The sequence below is a fragment of the Pleurodeles waltl genome, chromosome 8, assembly GCF_031143425.1.
Source record: "Pleurodeles waltl isolate 20211129_DDA chromosome 8, aPleWal1.hap1.20221129, whole genome shotgun sequence".
NCBI lineage: Eukaryota > Metazoa > Chordata > Amphibia > Caudata > Salamandridae > Pleurodeles > Pleurodeles waltl.
The window spans coordinates 246153198-246170751 of NC_090447.1; the positions used below are offsets into that span (position 1 = coordinate 246153198).

The 17554-nt window shown below is 45.6% G+C and overlaps 1 protein-coding gene across 1 annotated transcript in view; it reads left to right on the forward strand.

Annotated features, from left to right (window-relative positions):
* TMPRSS15 (transmembrane serine protease 15) overlaps positions 1–17554 on the forward strand; it is a 1384111-nt gene that overhangs the window by 117894 nt on the left and 1248663 nt on the right. The window lies entirely within an intron of this gene.

Below are 17554 nucleotides of genomic sequence, written 5' to 3' on the forward strand. Positions count from 1 at the left end.
AAATCTCTTAGATTTCTTTCCATCATTACTTACCCCCCTAATGGGGGGACATCCCCTTTACATACATTATGCCTGGCACAGGTATAATGTAGCGCAAAGGATTACAAAGTGGTGCAATGCATGCATAGCACCACTTTGTAAATATGGCACGGGAAAAGGCCACCTTAGTGCTACCTTAATGCTAAAAAAAATTATGCCAAGGTGTCACTAAAGTGGCGCTAGGCCCTCTTAAATCAGGGCCTTCTTTTCAGGTTTTACGAAACAACTAAATGACACGTGAAACCATTGTTTTTGCATAAATTCAGCATATCAAAATTTACCACTTATTTTCACTTGGTAAATTTTGACACATTTGACTTGGCAAATTTAGAAAAGGGAAATTGCTGCGGATGCAGTAATTATTGCAGTATTCATAATACTCACCAATGCTCACAGTTACACTGGGGTGGGCATTTTTAAATACATAGGCACATATTTATACTTTTTTAGCCCAGCATTTGCACTGCTTTTTTACGCAAAAGCAGCGCAAACTTACAAAATACAACTGTATTTTGTAAGTGTACGCTGCTTTTGCGTCAAATAATGATGCAAATGTGGCACTAAAAAAAGTATAAATATGGGCCATAGTAAGTAGACGTGAGAATCTAGGCTATCAGGTTCATTACATGATGAAGGCTTCACATGGGACTGCCTAATATTAAGAAAAGCTATTTAACCCATGCACTCCTAGGTCTATTTAGTGAGAAAAGTGAAGAACAAGGAATAATTGTGACGCCCAGTGCTCTCATGGTCTGAGCACTGTAATCACATTAATGGCAAATGCATTAAGATAATGGCATGCCCAGTCCTCAACTATGAATGAAAGTGGGAAATCTGTATATGATGCCTGCCTACTAGCGTCCTAGGAGTCACAGGAGAACTCTGCAGGGAGACACCACACGCAGGTTTTGCTACTGGGAAAGTTGCTTTCAAGATCATTCCTGACCCCTTGGCTCTGGTGGGGTGGGGGGGTCCAGACCAAAAAAGCATTTTGTTAACATTTTTTGCTACGAAATTGCAATATTCCCAAATTTGCAGCAAAAGTTTTTCAAAAACAAGCGTGGGTTCCTGGGGGCATTAATAATTTTGAGTGTGGGTGGCCTACTATATGTATATATATATATATATATGCATAGACCGGAAGTTAAGATCTGCGCATGCGCGGAGCCCAGGTTACTAATTGTGTGAGGGGCCGGAAGTTGATAACTGAGCACGCGATGATCTTCACTTACTAGTGAGGTGATGTGTCAGGTGAGGAAGGCTTGCCACGCGAACAGCTGGCTCCTGACCCCGGGCTTTGAGAGCAGGGAGTGATCTCTGTGCAGGACAATTACAACAAACATGGCGCTGGCATCATGACGAAGTGAGAAGCAAAGTATATACTCTAGTCTTTTAATGGATATGGTGGCGGGACTACACTGTATGTACACCTTCAAACTGAGACTATCAGTAATGAAGGACTCTATGGTCCAGTCGAAGGCATAACGCCGAAATGCGTCAACCCCTATTCCCCTTTCCTTTCACACTGCTTGAAATTTAAGAAGTGCACGGGCAAGAAAATATAAATGAATAAACTATTTTGGCAAACTGGTGACGGTGTACGTGGGGCTGTGAATCTGACCCTGGAGGTGGGACGGATGGTAATGAAAGATAGATATACATATATATATACACACACACACATATACATATGTACATATATATATATATATATATATATATATATATATATATATATATATATATATATATATTATTGTGGTATTGTGGGGACTTGTTTGAGGGTGATATGGTCATTTTTAGGTTTTAGGGTGGGTATGGGTTTTTGGGAGGTAAAGGGTGTTTAGGATGGGTATTGGTTTAAGAGCGGTGAGGGCATTTTTAGGGTTTAGGGTGCATAAGGGGTTTTGGTGTAAAGAGCATTTTTAGGTTTTTGGGGTGGGTGTGGGTTTTTGTGTGGTAAGGGTGTTTTTAGGTTTTAGGGTGGGAATGTGTGGTAATGGTGTTTTTTAGGTTTTAGAGTGGGTATGACGTTTATACTTACCAGTTAACTTTTTTTTTCCACGCATATGCATGTATCAACCATGCCTTTACAATGAAATTGTTGTGGTAAGGGCATGAATGGTAAAGGCATATGCATTGTAAAAGCTTTCATTGTAAATATATGAATGGTGTTGACACGTGTTATAGTGACCACATTGTAAAGGCATGTGTGGTAGTTGCATGCATGGTTCTGTAATAAACTTAAAGGACAAAGCCCTAATACAGGCCAAGCTGAAAGACATGGAGGGGAGATAGAGGCAAAACACCCTATGCCTGGTGGGTGTGCCTGAGAGGAAAGGGCCCTAGTGTGGACCTGTTTGGGGAGCGTTTCATCCTTAACACTCTGAAACGTCAAGGCCTCTCAAAAGAGTGCATAGGGCACCTAGGCCTCCTCCCAAGCCGGGGGCACCGGGAGAACAATAATATTTTGTATGTTCAACTATGGACACTGAGATGTCATCCTACAGGCAGATGATGGACGGAATGCTGGACAATGCATTCACCCTCAGTCACAAAGATCTGTGTTTAATCCACCTGTTTGGACCCCGCCATATGCAAATCAGTCTTGACCCTGTTTTTGCTTTTGTGGCCCTAAGTAGGACGGGTATGTCCATACATGGGTCCCGTGCTCACTGCACCAGTGGCTGGTGAAGGGTGATAGCCTGAAACTGCTCCCAAGATGCTTGTTTCTGGTCCTTGGAGGACCTGGATAGGCAGTTCAGGCTGGACTGTTCCCATAGCAAACAGAGTCAAGACTGATTTGCATATGGCTGGGTACGAAATGGGATGACGAGGAGGGCAAAAAAAGATTACTTAAAACCATATCCCTGCAACTGGGGGTGAATGTTTGCATCATTCAGCATTCCATTAATCATCTGTTCTTTTTGCTGTTGTCGCCCTGAGTGAGAAGGGTATGTCCAGACATGGGTCCTGTGCTCGCTGCACCACTGAATTCAAGTTAGCCTGGCTGATGAAGTGTGACACTTTGAAACAGGTCCCAGATTGCTTCTGGTCCAAGAAGGACCTGGCCTGGCAGTTCAGGCTGGACTGTTCCCATTGGGTGCATGTTCAGACTGATTTGCATGTGCAAAGTCCAAATTGGCATGGCGTGGTGGGCAATAAAATGATCAATTAAACCCAGATCTCTGTGATGGGGGTGAATGCTTGCATTAATCAGCTTCCTGTCCATCATCTGTTCTTTTTGCTTTTGTGGCTCTAAGTGGGAAGGGTATGCCAAGCTGTGGACCCCATGCTTACTGTGCCCCTGCATTCAAGCTAGTCTGGCTGATAAAGAGTGATTCTGTGAATCTGGTCCCAGGATGCTTGTTTCCAGTCCAGTGAGGACCTGGCAGTATGGGCAGGAATGTTCCCACTAGAAAGGAGGTCAAGACTAATTTGCATATGGCTGTGTCCAAACGGGGCATCTTGGTGGGCAACAAATGATGGATTAAACCCAGATCTTGGTGCATGGGGGAGAATGTTTGCATTGTTCAGCCAGCATTCTTTCCATCATCTGTTCTTTTTGAAATTGCTGTAAAACATTTGCATTTGGCCACAGAAATATCTGATCACTTGTCTGTGTGATTGGAGCTGTGGGGAGACTATGGAGAGGACACAGTACTGCAACCCCTCAATACATGGCTCCTTAGAGAGGGTAAGTTAATGGATGCAAAGGCTCAAATGACAGATGAATACTTCAACATGAATGCGGGGTCTGTACGTTCAGAATTGCGGGGAAGGAAAAAGAGATGCAAGCCACCTTAGAGTTCTTAGATGGCAAAATTGCAACAAAAGAGAAGGATGTCCTGGGTGATTATAACAAGATTGCTACACACAATCAGATTGAAACAAAGGGTATACAGGGTCTTGTCCAAAAAGAGCACATGCACATCCAACATCGTGGCCCAAAGGAGGCTAAATGATGCAGGGAACAAGGCTGGGAAATTGCTAGCGTGGCTGGAAAAACACAACCAGATTTGGCAACTGGATGCTTCAGCTCACAAATGATAAGGGGGGGACATAAACTACCTCAAACGACATAGTGGACGAGTTTACCACCTATTACATATATCTCTACTGTTAGAAATGGGGTTTTTGGTTGGCAGTCAGGTTACCCTCTGTCCAAGCAAGAACCCTCACTCTAGTCAGGGTAAGTCACACACAATCCAAAATTATCCTGTGCCCACCCTCTGGTAGCTTGGCACGAGCAGTCAGGCTTAATTTAGAAGGCAATGTGTAAAGCATTTGTGCAATAAATCATACAATACCATAATATAGCACCACAAAAATACACCACACAGTGTTGAGAAAAATATGTAATATTTATCTGGGTATTTGCAGGTCAAAACGATCTAAGATGCAATCTGAATTTGTAAAGATATCACTAAAAAGTTATATGAAGTGTCTTAAGTCTTTAAAAAGCAAACAAAGTCTCTTTCAAGCACAAAGTACCTGGTTTGGAGTGGAAAATCTCCGCAAAGGGCCGCAGAAGAAGAGATACGTGGAAAAATGGTGTGTGCGTCGATTTCTCCTCTGCACACATGGACTTGTGTCGTTATTTTTCATGCGGGGAAGTCGTGCGTCATTTTCCAGCGTGCGAACAGTCTCTTTCTGTGGGTCACAGGATTACCAGATGTCCCAGGGTCTGTGCGTGGATTCTTCGGCTTGTTTTCCGGCTGCGCGTCATTCCGCGAGGCTGTGTGGCGAAGTTTCGATCTCACAGCAGGCGTCGTGTAGATTTCCCCTCTGGAAGTCAGGTGGCGTTGTCCTTGCGAGGCCGTGCATCGAAGTTCCGGTCGCTCTGAAGGCGTTGCGTCGATCAGCGTCTGTGTGCGGCATTTTTCTTCCAAATGAAAAAGAGAAGTCTTTTTGGTCCTGAGACTTCAGGGAACAGGAGGCAAGCTCTATCCAAGCCCTTGGAGAGCACTTTTACAGCCAGACAAGAGTTCAGCAAGGCAGCTGGGCAACAGCAAGGGAGCAGTCCTTTGTAGAAAGCAGTCAGGTGAGTCCTTTAGGCAGCCAGGCAGTTCTTGGCAGGATGCAGGTTCTGGTTCAGGTTTCTTCTCCAGCAAGTGTCTGATGAGGTAGGGCAGAGGCCCTGTATTATACTACATTGTGCCTTTGAAGTGGGGGGGTGACTTCAAAGAGTGTCTAAGAAATGCTCCAGGCCCCCTTTCAGTTCAATCCTGTTTGTCAGGGTCCCAGTAGGGGGTGTGGCAGTCTTTTGTGTGAGGGCAGGCCCTCCACCCTCCCAGCCCAGGAAGACCCATTCAAAATGCAGATGTATGCAAGTGAGGCTGAGTACCTTGTGTTTGGGGTGTGTCTGAGTGAATGCACAAGGAGCTGTCAACTAAACCTCGCCAGACGTGGATTGTAAGGCACAGAAAGATTTAAGTGCAAAGAAATGGTCACTTTCTAAAAGTGGCCTTTCTAGAACAGTAATATTAAATCCGACTTCACCAGTCAGCAGGATTTTGTATTACCATTCTGGCCATACTAAATATGACCTTCCTGCTCCTTTCAGATCAGCAGCTGCTACTTCAACAATGTATGAGGGCAGCCCCAATGTTAGCCTATGAAGGAAGCAGGCCTCACAGTAGTGTAAAAACGAAATTAGGAGTTTTACACTACCAGGCCATATAAACTACGCAGGTACATGTCCTGCCTTTTACCCACACAGCACCCTGCTCTAGTGGTCACCTAGGGCACACATTAGGGGTGACTTATATGTAGAAAAAGGGGAGTTGTAGGCTTGGCAAGTACTTTTAAATGCCAAGTCGAAGTGGCAGTGAAACTGCACACACAGGCCTTGCAATGGCAGGCCTGAGACAAGGTTAAGGGGCTACTGAAGTGGTGGCACAACCAGTGCTGCAGGCCCACTAGTAGCATTTAATCTACAGGCCCTAGGCACATATAGTGCACTCTACTAGGGACTTACAAGTAAATTAAATAACCAATCATGGATAAACCAATCAATAGTACAATTTACACAGAGAGCATATGCACTTTAGCACTGGTTAGCAGTGGCAAAGTGCCCAGAGGTCAAAAGCCAACAACAACAGGTCAGAAAAATAGGAGGAAGGAGGCAAAAAGTTTGGGGGTGACCCTGTCAAAAAGCCAGGTCCAACATCTACTCAGCGAGAAAGTAACATAAAACACAAGAGGTCAGATTTAAGAGCCCCTTGCACCACATTCGCCTCAGTTTTTTCAATGCTAATGTGGCCCAATGAGGCCAAAATTGCAGCGCCAAATTTACAAAGTGATGCAATGCATGCGGCAGGCATAATGTATGCAAAGGGGACATTTCTTGCAAAAAATATGTATTTTTAACACCTTCTCAGAGCAGGTGTTAAAAGGGGGCATTCCATTGTTTTCTCTGGGCCCCTATGTACTGTTCAGGGTTAGCGCCTAAACTTTGCAGCTAGCCCTGAACACTACATCAATAGCATCAGGAATTCTGACGGTATTGACCCCCTACCCTGCGGCATGATGGACCATATTTGAAATACAGCCAACACATATTGGTGGTAGGGGGGAACAAGGGGCCACAAGAAAAGTGGTGCTACACGTAGTTAGTGCCACTTTTCCTAAATCTGGCCCAGGACATCCATAACTTTCTCTAAGATTATAGGGCCCTTTGTCTTGCTGAAGAAAACAGACAGACGCTGGAGGGTAACTTCCAGTCTAATGAAATTGGTTAGGCAATCCAAGCCCTCCATTCAGGGAAACCAACTGAACCTAATTGTCTCTCCGTTGAGCTATACGAAGAACTGGTGTCCAGAGTGGAGACACACCTGTTAGATATGGTGGAAGAGACCAAGTCTGTGGTCCAACTCCCTGAAGACCAATGCCAGGCCACGATAGTGGTGATACACAAGGATGCAGAACCCCTGACCGCTGTAGCTCTTACCAACCAATATCCCTCCTGCATGCAGAAATTAAAGACAGAGCCTAGCCTAGCCAAATTACTTGCTAATAGACTCAGATGGGTGATCCCTTCCCTGGTCCATCCAGATCAAATAGGCTTTATGCCCAACAGGTGGGCCAGACTTAATCCCTGGTTGCTTTTTATGGTATTGACAGGAGCAGCAGATGGCAGAGTGTCTACTATGGGCTTGGCGCCGAATGTCTTCATGTCATTTGACATACTAGAATGGGATTACATGCTCGCTGTGATGGAGTGGATTGGGTTTGGCCCCAGCTTGAGCCCCTTGCTTTGTGGATCAGGGTGATCCTTTGGTGTGCTGCATTGGCTGGGGAGAGACTTGTGAGTAGCATATTTCTTCATACACAGATGATATTCTGTTCTATGTCACTAACTCCCCCAAACCACTTCCAGACCGATGGAGATCCTTCACATGTTTGGGACATACTACGGATATACTGTCACGTAGGCTCTCATTATCCTAATGAGACTACTGGATTTTGAGCGGCAAGATCGTTCACAGTGCGGGGGACTAAGTCTGACCCATGGTGACGGACCCTTGTCGCCCTAATCCAGGTTTTGCTCCGGCTAACTAGCAGTGCCTCATCTCTCCCAAAGGGAAGAGACAATTGGGCAGCCGAGCGCATGACATCTTAGTACTTCCCAGGGAAGTCGTGGTCACTCAGGTCACAACCGGTTATCTCATACACAGTGCTGTCTCATATGTAAATGACAAAGGCAGTTTAGGTTTTAAAGATTGGTTTAATAAAACAACTGCATTTTAGATAGCAAAGCGTGAGCTGCAATAACCAGAACTACACAACACAGTAGGATAAAAATAGTAACGATGAGAGTGAAGCACAAGAATAAGGCTATCATAGTGCAACTAGATTAGGGTCTCTCTAAGTTATAGCCTGAGCACAGCATGTAAAGCTCTAAGCCTGCCTTTCAGTTTCCCCCAGGAGGACATCAACCCTCTTACCTGAGCAAAGGCCTGTGATCTGCGTCAGCATCTGCAACGGGGCAGTCAGCATCTAGTTCTAAGAAAACGTCCCTACGTAAGGATGTGTATTTTCTACAAACACTAGAGACTAAACTTCTACCACGTTTACCGGCAATGTACCAGACTGTAGCCTTGACTGAAGCACAGAGTGAGCAAGAATGCATTGTTTGAGAACACAGTGCTGAACTAAGCTAAACAGTGTGATAGAATGAAATAAAAAAAAGACCGTAAAACTGGTTATTGTAAAATAACAGTGCAAGGTTGAATAAAATGTATCTAAGGCAAAGTGCACAGAGGCCTAATATGTTAAGCTAACGCGCACGAGGCTATATTAAAAAATGGCTACACTACAATACAATTAATCAATTGACCAGTTATTTATTAAGCACTTCTTATCACTCATAGGGTCTGAAGACGCTGTGGTGGGCATGTGCTCACTGGAATAGCCAGGTCTTGAGATCCTTCCTGAACTACTTCAGCCATGCCCGGGCTGCGAGATAAGAGTAGGATCTGCCTCCAGCTTTTATCTTCTTGATATTCTGGGTATGGTGGTGAGGGCAAGTTGGGAGGATTGGAGCTGTCTGGTGGGGCTGTAGAAGGACAGGCAGTGGTTGAGGTAGGTCGCTCCTAGCTTGTGCAGTGCCTTATAGGTGTTCATAAGTAGCTTGTAGATGATGCATTTGTTGACCTGGAGCCAGTACTTGTCTCCGAGGTGGGCGGAGATCTGGTTGTGGTGGGGGATGTCCAGGATGAGTCTGGCTGCTGCGTTCTGGATTCTCTGTAGTCTTGTTTGGAGTTTCTTTATGATGCAGGCTCAGAGTACATTACCATAGTCTAGTTTGCTGCTGTTGAGCGCATGAGTAATCATCTTTCTTGTCTCAGTGGAGATCCACTTGAAAATGTTCTGAAGTAGGCGCAGGGTGTGGAAGCAAGATGTTGAGACGGTGTTGACTTGCTGAGTCATGGAGCGCGTGGAGCTGAGGATGGTGCCTAGGTTGCGTGCCTGTTTGGTGAAGGTGGGGGAGATTCCTAAGGCAGTAGGCCACCAGGAGTCATCGCAGGCAGAGCGGATGGAGCCGAGTACGAGATTCTCTGTCTTGTCTGAGTTGAGTCACCTGCTATAAATCTCACATGCACTTAATCAGGGGCCCTAGGCCTAACCTTGAGAGAAGTGTACCCATGTAAAGGTTGAGGAATGGTGTAAATATCTGGGAATATATATAACAGGAGATCACCGGTTGTTCTATGGAAAACAATTAACTCCATCTCTGGACTGCTTTGCGGCTGATGTTCAGCACTAGCGGTAATTGCCGCTCTCCTTTTTGGGTAGAGCAGCGATGTTCAAAATAATGACACTGCCAAGAATGCTGTACACCCTTCAAAATACCCCCTTTCTGGTCCTCAAAGAGTTTTTCCTCTGGACAGGAGCCACACTGTAATTCCTGCTCTGAAATAATGGTCCACTCATAGCCCTCCAAAAACTGCATTTGGGTATGTAAGATAGGGGTTTTGGACTGCCTGAAATCCATAAATATTATTGGCCCTCACAACTTGCAGCAATTAATGATTGGCCATTTGCAGTGTGGGTTGAGCCATCTGTAAGTTTAGCGAGGCCAGCCTGGGGGTGTGAGGGACATGAAGGGGCATTATATAAGACAAGGACTACACAGGACTTGCTTGAGCACATAAGATTAGTATTGAAGATCTAGAAGGTGACTGCCACCGATCTGAATGGAAGGATCAACTGACTGAAATGACCCCGCTTTGGGTAAGCAATATGCTATCTGACTTGGGAAAGTTCCAAGCCTTCACAAAATGGGAGCTTATTGGAATATCCAAACTGGGGGATGCAGTGAAGGTGGGATGCATACAGCTGACACTGTCCTAGATGATAGAACAGTATCAACATGCACAACTGGAAATTTATAAGTATCTCCAGTTCAAACATGCACTCACTGTGCACATCCTGAGGGGCAAGGTTCTTGAGGAAAACTCCCATTAGAGGATTGCATACTTTCAAAAACGTTATGTAAATGGGTGATATCAATCATTTACAGAAAAACTAGTCAAAAATGCCCCAAAACCCTACTGCAGCTTAAAGCTAAATGGGAGGTGGACATGGGTGATTTCTAGGAAGGGGAATGGGCCACAGGAACATTCAAGGAAATCACTATTAAGTCAGAGTTCTGGTTAGTGCAAATCTGCATACGGAATCGCTCCTAATATTCCTGTACTGCCCTCTATGCCATGGGCAGATACCCCACTGAGATATCTGTATGAGGGCGCGGGGAGGTTGACACCTTCCTTTTTGTAATACAACACTGCTCCAAGATGCACGCATACTGGACTGCAATCAGAGGGTAATGGAGACTACAACAGGGTACCCAATAACAGACACTGCCCAAGGCTGCTTGCTGAACATCTGGGAAGACAATCCCCCATCCAGACTTTAGTTGTACTTGGGCAAAGGAGTAGCCAAGAGGGACATAGCTTGGAATTGGGGTGCCTAAAATCCCCCGGAGATGAATTATTAGAAGAATGAGATGGGCTGGTGCATGCTGGCTAAAAAAAGAATCTATAAAAGCACAGGCTGACCCCAAAATATAGGAAAAGATATGGTCCTTGTGGCTCGACTACAGAGGACTTGTATGAGAGGGAAGGTAATCCAGTCTAACTGCTGGGATGGAGGGCACACCGATTGATATAAGAAACACATTGTTTAAAGCACTGGTTTGAATAACTGATGATGCAACCTTCTAGAGAGTTTGATGTCATGCTTCTACCTTGTCTGCTATATATTGCAGTTATTCATGTATAATTTAGAAAATAAAGAAAAAAGGACCACATTCACAAAGGTAAATTTACATGACAAGACTTACTCACTTGTCAATCTACTCCTGCTCCTATGTGCAACTTTTCTGCTACTCTTTGTAAATAAAGTTGTTCTATGTGCAGATGTACATGTCTCCACTCCCCTAGTAAAAATGTACATTATATATTTATAGTTTTTCTCAAGCAGGCAGAAGTCTCCACCGCTGGCCAAAAGTCTTCCTATGGCAATGTATAGGAATATAAATTCAAGTTTATTTCACTTAAAACAAATATTAATAGGCTGACTGTATGCTGAGATGTCAGGCATTGTGCTCCCAACTTTTGTGTTTTTAAAAAGGCTTTCTCGAGCCAACAAGCTGACGAGCTCTGGTTGTAGCAACGACATGCCAGTGAGAGATACTGAAACCTTAGATGATTTATGGCAGAATTTCCAGCATCCTAGAGATCAACCTACTGCTCTCTGCTGATGAAGGGATGAACCCAGAAACATGTGTCCAGAGATGAATGAAATTATACAGTACTGGCTGCACCTACTGAGGTGAAATACTACAGACTATTTAATGGAGTTAAACAATTTAATGAAGTAAGACAGAATTTGAACTACATTCATCATGGTGCAATGGGGCTGACTGCATGATGAGTGATCCATAAGTCATATTTTTTCTTAGCAGCAAAAAAATCTATTTGTAATTCCATTGAGACAAAGGGCCTAATTAAGAGTTTGGCAGACGGGATAGCCAGTTCGCCAAACTCCCGATAGGATGGCAGCTGCCATAGTGGCAACCACCCTGCTGGACCTATTAGGTGTTTCTCGCTAGGCTGACTGGCTGAAACCTCAGTTTCCACCCATCGCCCTTGCGGAAAACAGATGGCAGCATTGTCTCTGGCTGGAAATTGAGTTGGCCGCAATGCTGTTGCCTGCATGGTGCACCAGCACCTTTGCAATGTTCACTGTCTGCACAGCAGACAGAGAAAATTGTGAGTGTGCTGTACAGGGGAACCCCTGCACTGCCCATGCGAAGTGTATGGGCAGTGCAGAGTCTCCCCCTGTGGTTCCTCGCACCTGTTCTCTGCCAGCCTTTTCATGGTGGTGAAACTGCCATGAAAATGCTGGGGAGAATGAGATAGTAATCCACAGACAAGTGTTGCATGCAGCGTTGACTGGTGGACTGCAACCTCTACCCACCATCAACCCGTCAGGATCACTGATCCCGGCAGAGAAGACGGAACACTGGTGGTCTGCCCGCCAGGGTCTTAATGAGGTGGTCGGACCGCCACAGCAGTGGCCATCTTGACCTCCACCGTGAGGCTAGTGGTTTTAAGACCCCCAGACTCGTAATGAAGCCTAAAGTGCTTTCAGACACACATTCTCCTGAATATTTGATTGCAAGGATTTCCTCAGTGATTCAAGTAACTGTGAGCTATGGCACACAATATGTTAGATTCTAATCTAGGTAAGGCTGTTTCATACAAGAGATACTGGGGCAGATTTAAGAAAAGTGGCCCTGCATCCAATGCAGCACCACTTTTCTTGTGCCCATTAGTGCCCCTCTAACGCCACCATGTGTGCGCCATATTTAAGACAGGGTGCACCATGGCAGTAGTTAGGGAACTAGCATCAACATTTTTGATGCTAGTTTGGCGCTTTGCACGATTAGTGTCAAAACTCCCTGCAAAGCACATTGAGGTCTAATATAAAAAATGGTGTGTCTCCCTTTAATAGCTGTTCTGTGCAGGCGTTAAAAATGCAGCAAAAAATGGTACAAAGAAATCTTTTAGATTTAGTTTCTCCATTTTTTTGGCCCACCTAACGGGGTAACTCCCCCTTGCACATGCATAATCTGTGCATTGTGCCACTTCCTGAATCTGGCGCGGCAATTTTTGAAGCCTAACGCCATATTAACGGTAAAAGAAGACGCTAATGTGGCACTAAAGGTTTTTAAATCTGGGTCACTGTTTTCCAATATTGTTTGCATTGCAGATTGTTTGTTTCAAAAAGAGTTTCTGAATACGTAATTGGCAATCATCAACGTTTACTTGTGCCTTTTGAGAAGAAACATTGGGTCTTCGACTTATAGTTCTTTATAGAAAGTGAATCTTTCAGTGATTCTACACCAGCTTCGGCACAGACACACATAATTTGAGACAGTGAATATCGACATGAACTATTAAGGGAAAAGATTCAGCTAAAGCAGTGAGGAGTTGCTGATCGCAAATTAAATAGTGTTTGAATGCATTGTCTAAAAGATGTCTACAAACACTTTTTTACAAGGAAATGTTATCGACCCAAATAAATTTGACATAATTAATTTTCAATTGACAGCAAGAAACAGCTAGGTCTAATGCATGCCTTTATAATTGACAGAAAAAAATGTAATGCCATTATTAAAACTTAAATCTCTTGCAGCAAGTTTATCTATATGAATATTCAGGTTTAATTTCTGGTCAATACTAACCCACAGGTATATGTAATTCCTAACACAATTCAGAAGACAATTTAGCATCTATGAAAAATTGGGGTTGAAAAAACAAAATACATAATCTTAGTTTATCCTATTATTATTATTGCAGATGAGTTAACTGTAACAACTACTTTTCTCAATCATACTGTATTTTCCTTAGGTTTTCAGGCATTTCATGAGCTTAGTTTTCATCTCTGTACTTTTAAGTGTATTCCACATTGAACCTTGGGCTGATCTCACATTCACGAATGTTAATTAGGAGCCACCCCTGCGACCCCTGGCTTGCCCCTTGCAACCCCGACACTTAATATGTGACCTTTGACTTCGGAGGTGGCAAAACCAGTGACAGGAACAAAGGGGCAGTTTGTCCCTAGTTGAGTCAATTATGGCTTCATTCTCTTTGTCCCTGCTTAGTTGTTTTATTACACTAATAGTAAATAATATTATATGATTAAATGGAGTGCAATTAGCTGGAATGGGACCATCTTTAAGATGAAGTAATATGGTAACAAGGCAAATGCCCAATGTAGGAAACTTTATTGCTTCTAAAATATATTGTAATCATACCAGTGCCCAGAGACAGAATGTTCTGTAATAGTTGAGCAAATGTGATTCACACATATAGGCCCTCCTGCGTCATGGTCAGTGGACCTTCCTGGTGAAGGTGGTTGTTGGACCGTCGCAGGCCCAGCAGTGAAGTCCACCATATTACAATTCAGGGAAGAAAACTGCATAACACAGCCAGGTTTCCATCCAAACCACCAGTGTGGATGGACGGGCGCAGCCTGCGGCACTCATCTCCAGGCCAGTGGTCAGGCTGTTCCCCACGTCCGTATTACGCGGCTGCACACCACCAGGATTTCCGAGGCAGTCTCACAGCCACAAAAAGCATGGTAGAGATGACCAACATAAAAAGGAACACTCACCCTCAGGAACACAGGCACGTCCGTAGGTGACATGCCACACGAATTGCAAGTCTTCTCAATGCGCCTGCTGACCACTGACTTCCAGGACCAGCAAAGCCAGCCAAGACACCAATCGTAAGTCCACCAGCCGAACACATGCTGGAGGGAAGGACATTAGTACACACTCACAACACATACACACGGCACGGCAAGCCACGAGCACACACACAAACAAACAGCCATTCCAACACACAGATACACGCATGCCAAATCGCATAACTACAACACATGCATGAGGAAAGAAAGCCAGGACAATGTTATCTCCATCGACACCAATGGGCAGTGGTGCAGATATAATAAATAACTTAAAACACATAAAACTGTGTACAATGAGGCCCAAGGGCCAGTCCAAAATTGTCCATTGTGCCCCAACAACATAAGGCACAGAATGAGGCACCAACTTGACTCCTGACTGCAATGTTCTGGTCTCCACAGGGCAGGGGCATCAATAGGGCATGCAGGCACTTCAGAGGTCAGGGGGGTTTAGGCTTGGAAAGGGGGGTAATTTGGGCTGGGCTTGGAGGGGAGGCCCTTTGGGCTGGGATTGGAGGGGGCCCTTGGATGGTGGTGGTTTAGCCAGGAAGGGGGGTGGTTTGGGCTTGGCCCTGGATGTGGAGGGAGTGGGCTTGGCTGTGGGAGAGGTAACTGTGGACTTGCTGGGGGTGAACATCTTAGGTGGGGGAGAGGCATGGCGACGACCAGTGGAGGCCAGGTAGGTAGAAAGAAGGGGTCTAGGAAGGATAGCAGGGCGCATGGGAGGAACAGGGCCTGGGCCAGTGGTGGGGAACAGGGAAAACTCTGTCAGGAAATGTTTCTTAGGTGCACAAGGTAAGTCGTGGGAAGGATGTTTGGGAGTGGAGGGAGAGGGTATGGTTGAAAGGTGTGTACGTGGAGGTGCCTTGCGTGCAGGAGCATTGGTGTGTGCCTTGTGTGTGCTGGGTGAGTGTTGGGTGAGTGAGTGTGGGCGTTTAGATGTACTGGGAGGAGGGGTGGAGGAGATGAAGGGAGATGGCAGGGGGATGTGTGAGTGAATGTTTGGGTGGTGTCTTCAGGTAGGTTGGATGTGCTGCTTATCTGGGTGTTGATTGTTGTGGTGTGTGCATATGTGGTGTATGGGGTGCATGTATGGGAGATCTCTTATTGTGGTGACAGTGCAAGTGAAGTCAGATGCGGCAGGATCTGTGACTGATGAGGTGCTGACTGCGGGTGTGAGTGGTGTTGTGATTCTGATGGGGAGGTGGAGGAGAAGTCAGTGAAGGGAGGAGATGTTGTCATGTCTGCATCTGAATGTTGTGTGTGTGCATGGTGGTGGTGGCATTTGTGGCGCTTGTGTCTGTCCTTGCATGCCGTTTCTTTTGATGTGGATGAATGTGGGTCAGTAAGTGTGCCTTGGATGGGTGAGGGGAGAGGAATGTGGGTTTGGGAATAGATAGCTGGAGGGGGGACGGAAGAAGAGGGGACACTGGCTACCATCAAGGAGGAGGCCAGAGCCTGAAATGATCTCTGCAGGCCAGACATGGCACCCTGAACGCCTTCCAGGAATGCATTGATCTACTGCATCTGGGGTGTCAGTCCCTGGATGCCATTCACGATGGCTATCTGCCCCACAGAGATGGACCTCAGGAGATCAATGGCTTCCTCATTGAGAGCAGGAGGGCTGACTGGGGCAAGGGCAGAGGTGCCTGCGGCAAAGGCACAGGCAACTGGGTGGAGAACTACATGGAGCGCAGTGCTGGTAAAGTGGGTGGCGGACAAGGGCAGTGCTGGGATAGTCCCAGATGGGTCCGCCACCACCGGGGAGTGTCTATCAGAGGAGGAATATGAACATGGTCCCGGGGGTTGCAACATCCCCACTCGCCGGTGCCCCTTCTCCTTTGCCATATGATGCTGATGCACACAAAGACAGAGAAGGAGAGGGAGTTAGGGTGGGTGGGCGAGAGAGACAGGGTGCAATCGGTCAATGCCAGCACAACAGTCACACAGAGTAACTACAACATCTACTGATGCCATGCCGTAACACGCCATGCCCTCACCTACACCTACACATGCTACAACAATGGAACACCATGATGGAAACCACAGCAATGCACATGTATACTGCTAACGGTGATACAGATGAAATAGTGTACATGATGAGATGCATACCCGCCACACTTGCCCAGGACCTGCCCTCTTCACATGCCCATAGAGACACATTGGGCCAGATGTATGAAATATTTTTGCACTCGCAAACGGTGCGAATTGGTAAATTTGGCCGTTTGCGAGTGCAAAAACGTGGTCTGCGATGCATGAAAGGCATACGCAGACCAAAAATAAGAAATCGCAAAATTTGCGAATTTTTGCGCTGCGACCTGGTTTTGCGAGTCGCATTTTGCGACTCGGTATTTCCAGTAGGAAATTGCGAGGTTCAAAATGCGAATCGCAAAATCCAAATCGCAAATAGATGCATCAAAAAATCGCAAATAGCGATTTTTCGCAGAATGGCCTTTTGCACATGCAAAATACCACTAAGTGAAAGCAGGTGGTAACCAGGTGCAACCTATATAAAGAGGCCCAGAGTGCCTCAGACTCTTTTCCACAATGGCTGCACTCTACGTCATGGCGAGGAGGATGAGGATCCTGGCAGGTTTGAGAAGAGGGAGGAGGAGACAGGAGCGCATTTTCAGAGTGCGCATTACACTTTTTGACCTGACTGAGGAGGAAATATATGAGAGGTATAGGTTGAACTCAGCCATGATACTTGATCTGATAGCTGAGCTACAACCTCTACTGCAGCGCAGAACACCCATGTGCAGGTATTATGCTCCTTACACCTACTCGCCTCAGGGAGCTATCAAGGGGTCATAGCAGCGGCTGGGGGGTGTCACAGAGCACCCTCTCCAGATTTTTCAATGCATTTATCAACGCCATGCTAAGCAAACTCCAACAGTACATCAGATTCCCCCACATCCCACAGGAAATACAGCAGACAAAAATTGAGTTTTATCAGATAGCACAGTTCCCCCACGTCCAAGGTGCCATAGAAGGCACACATGTGGCAATATGTCCACCATCAGTCACAGAGTATGTGTACCGCAACCGTAAACACCAACATTCCATGAATATTCAGGTGATATGCAATGCCTCCTATATCATAACTGTTCTCGTGGCCAGGTACCCAGGGAGCACACATGATTCATACATCTTTCGTCACAGCGGCATTCACACAAGACTGCTAGCTGGGGAGTTTGGTGAAGGATATCTACTAGGTACTCTCACTCTTTACACTGGCGCATAGATAACAAAC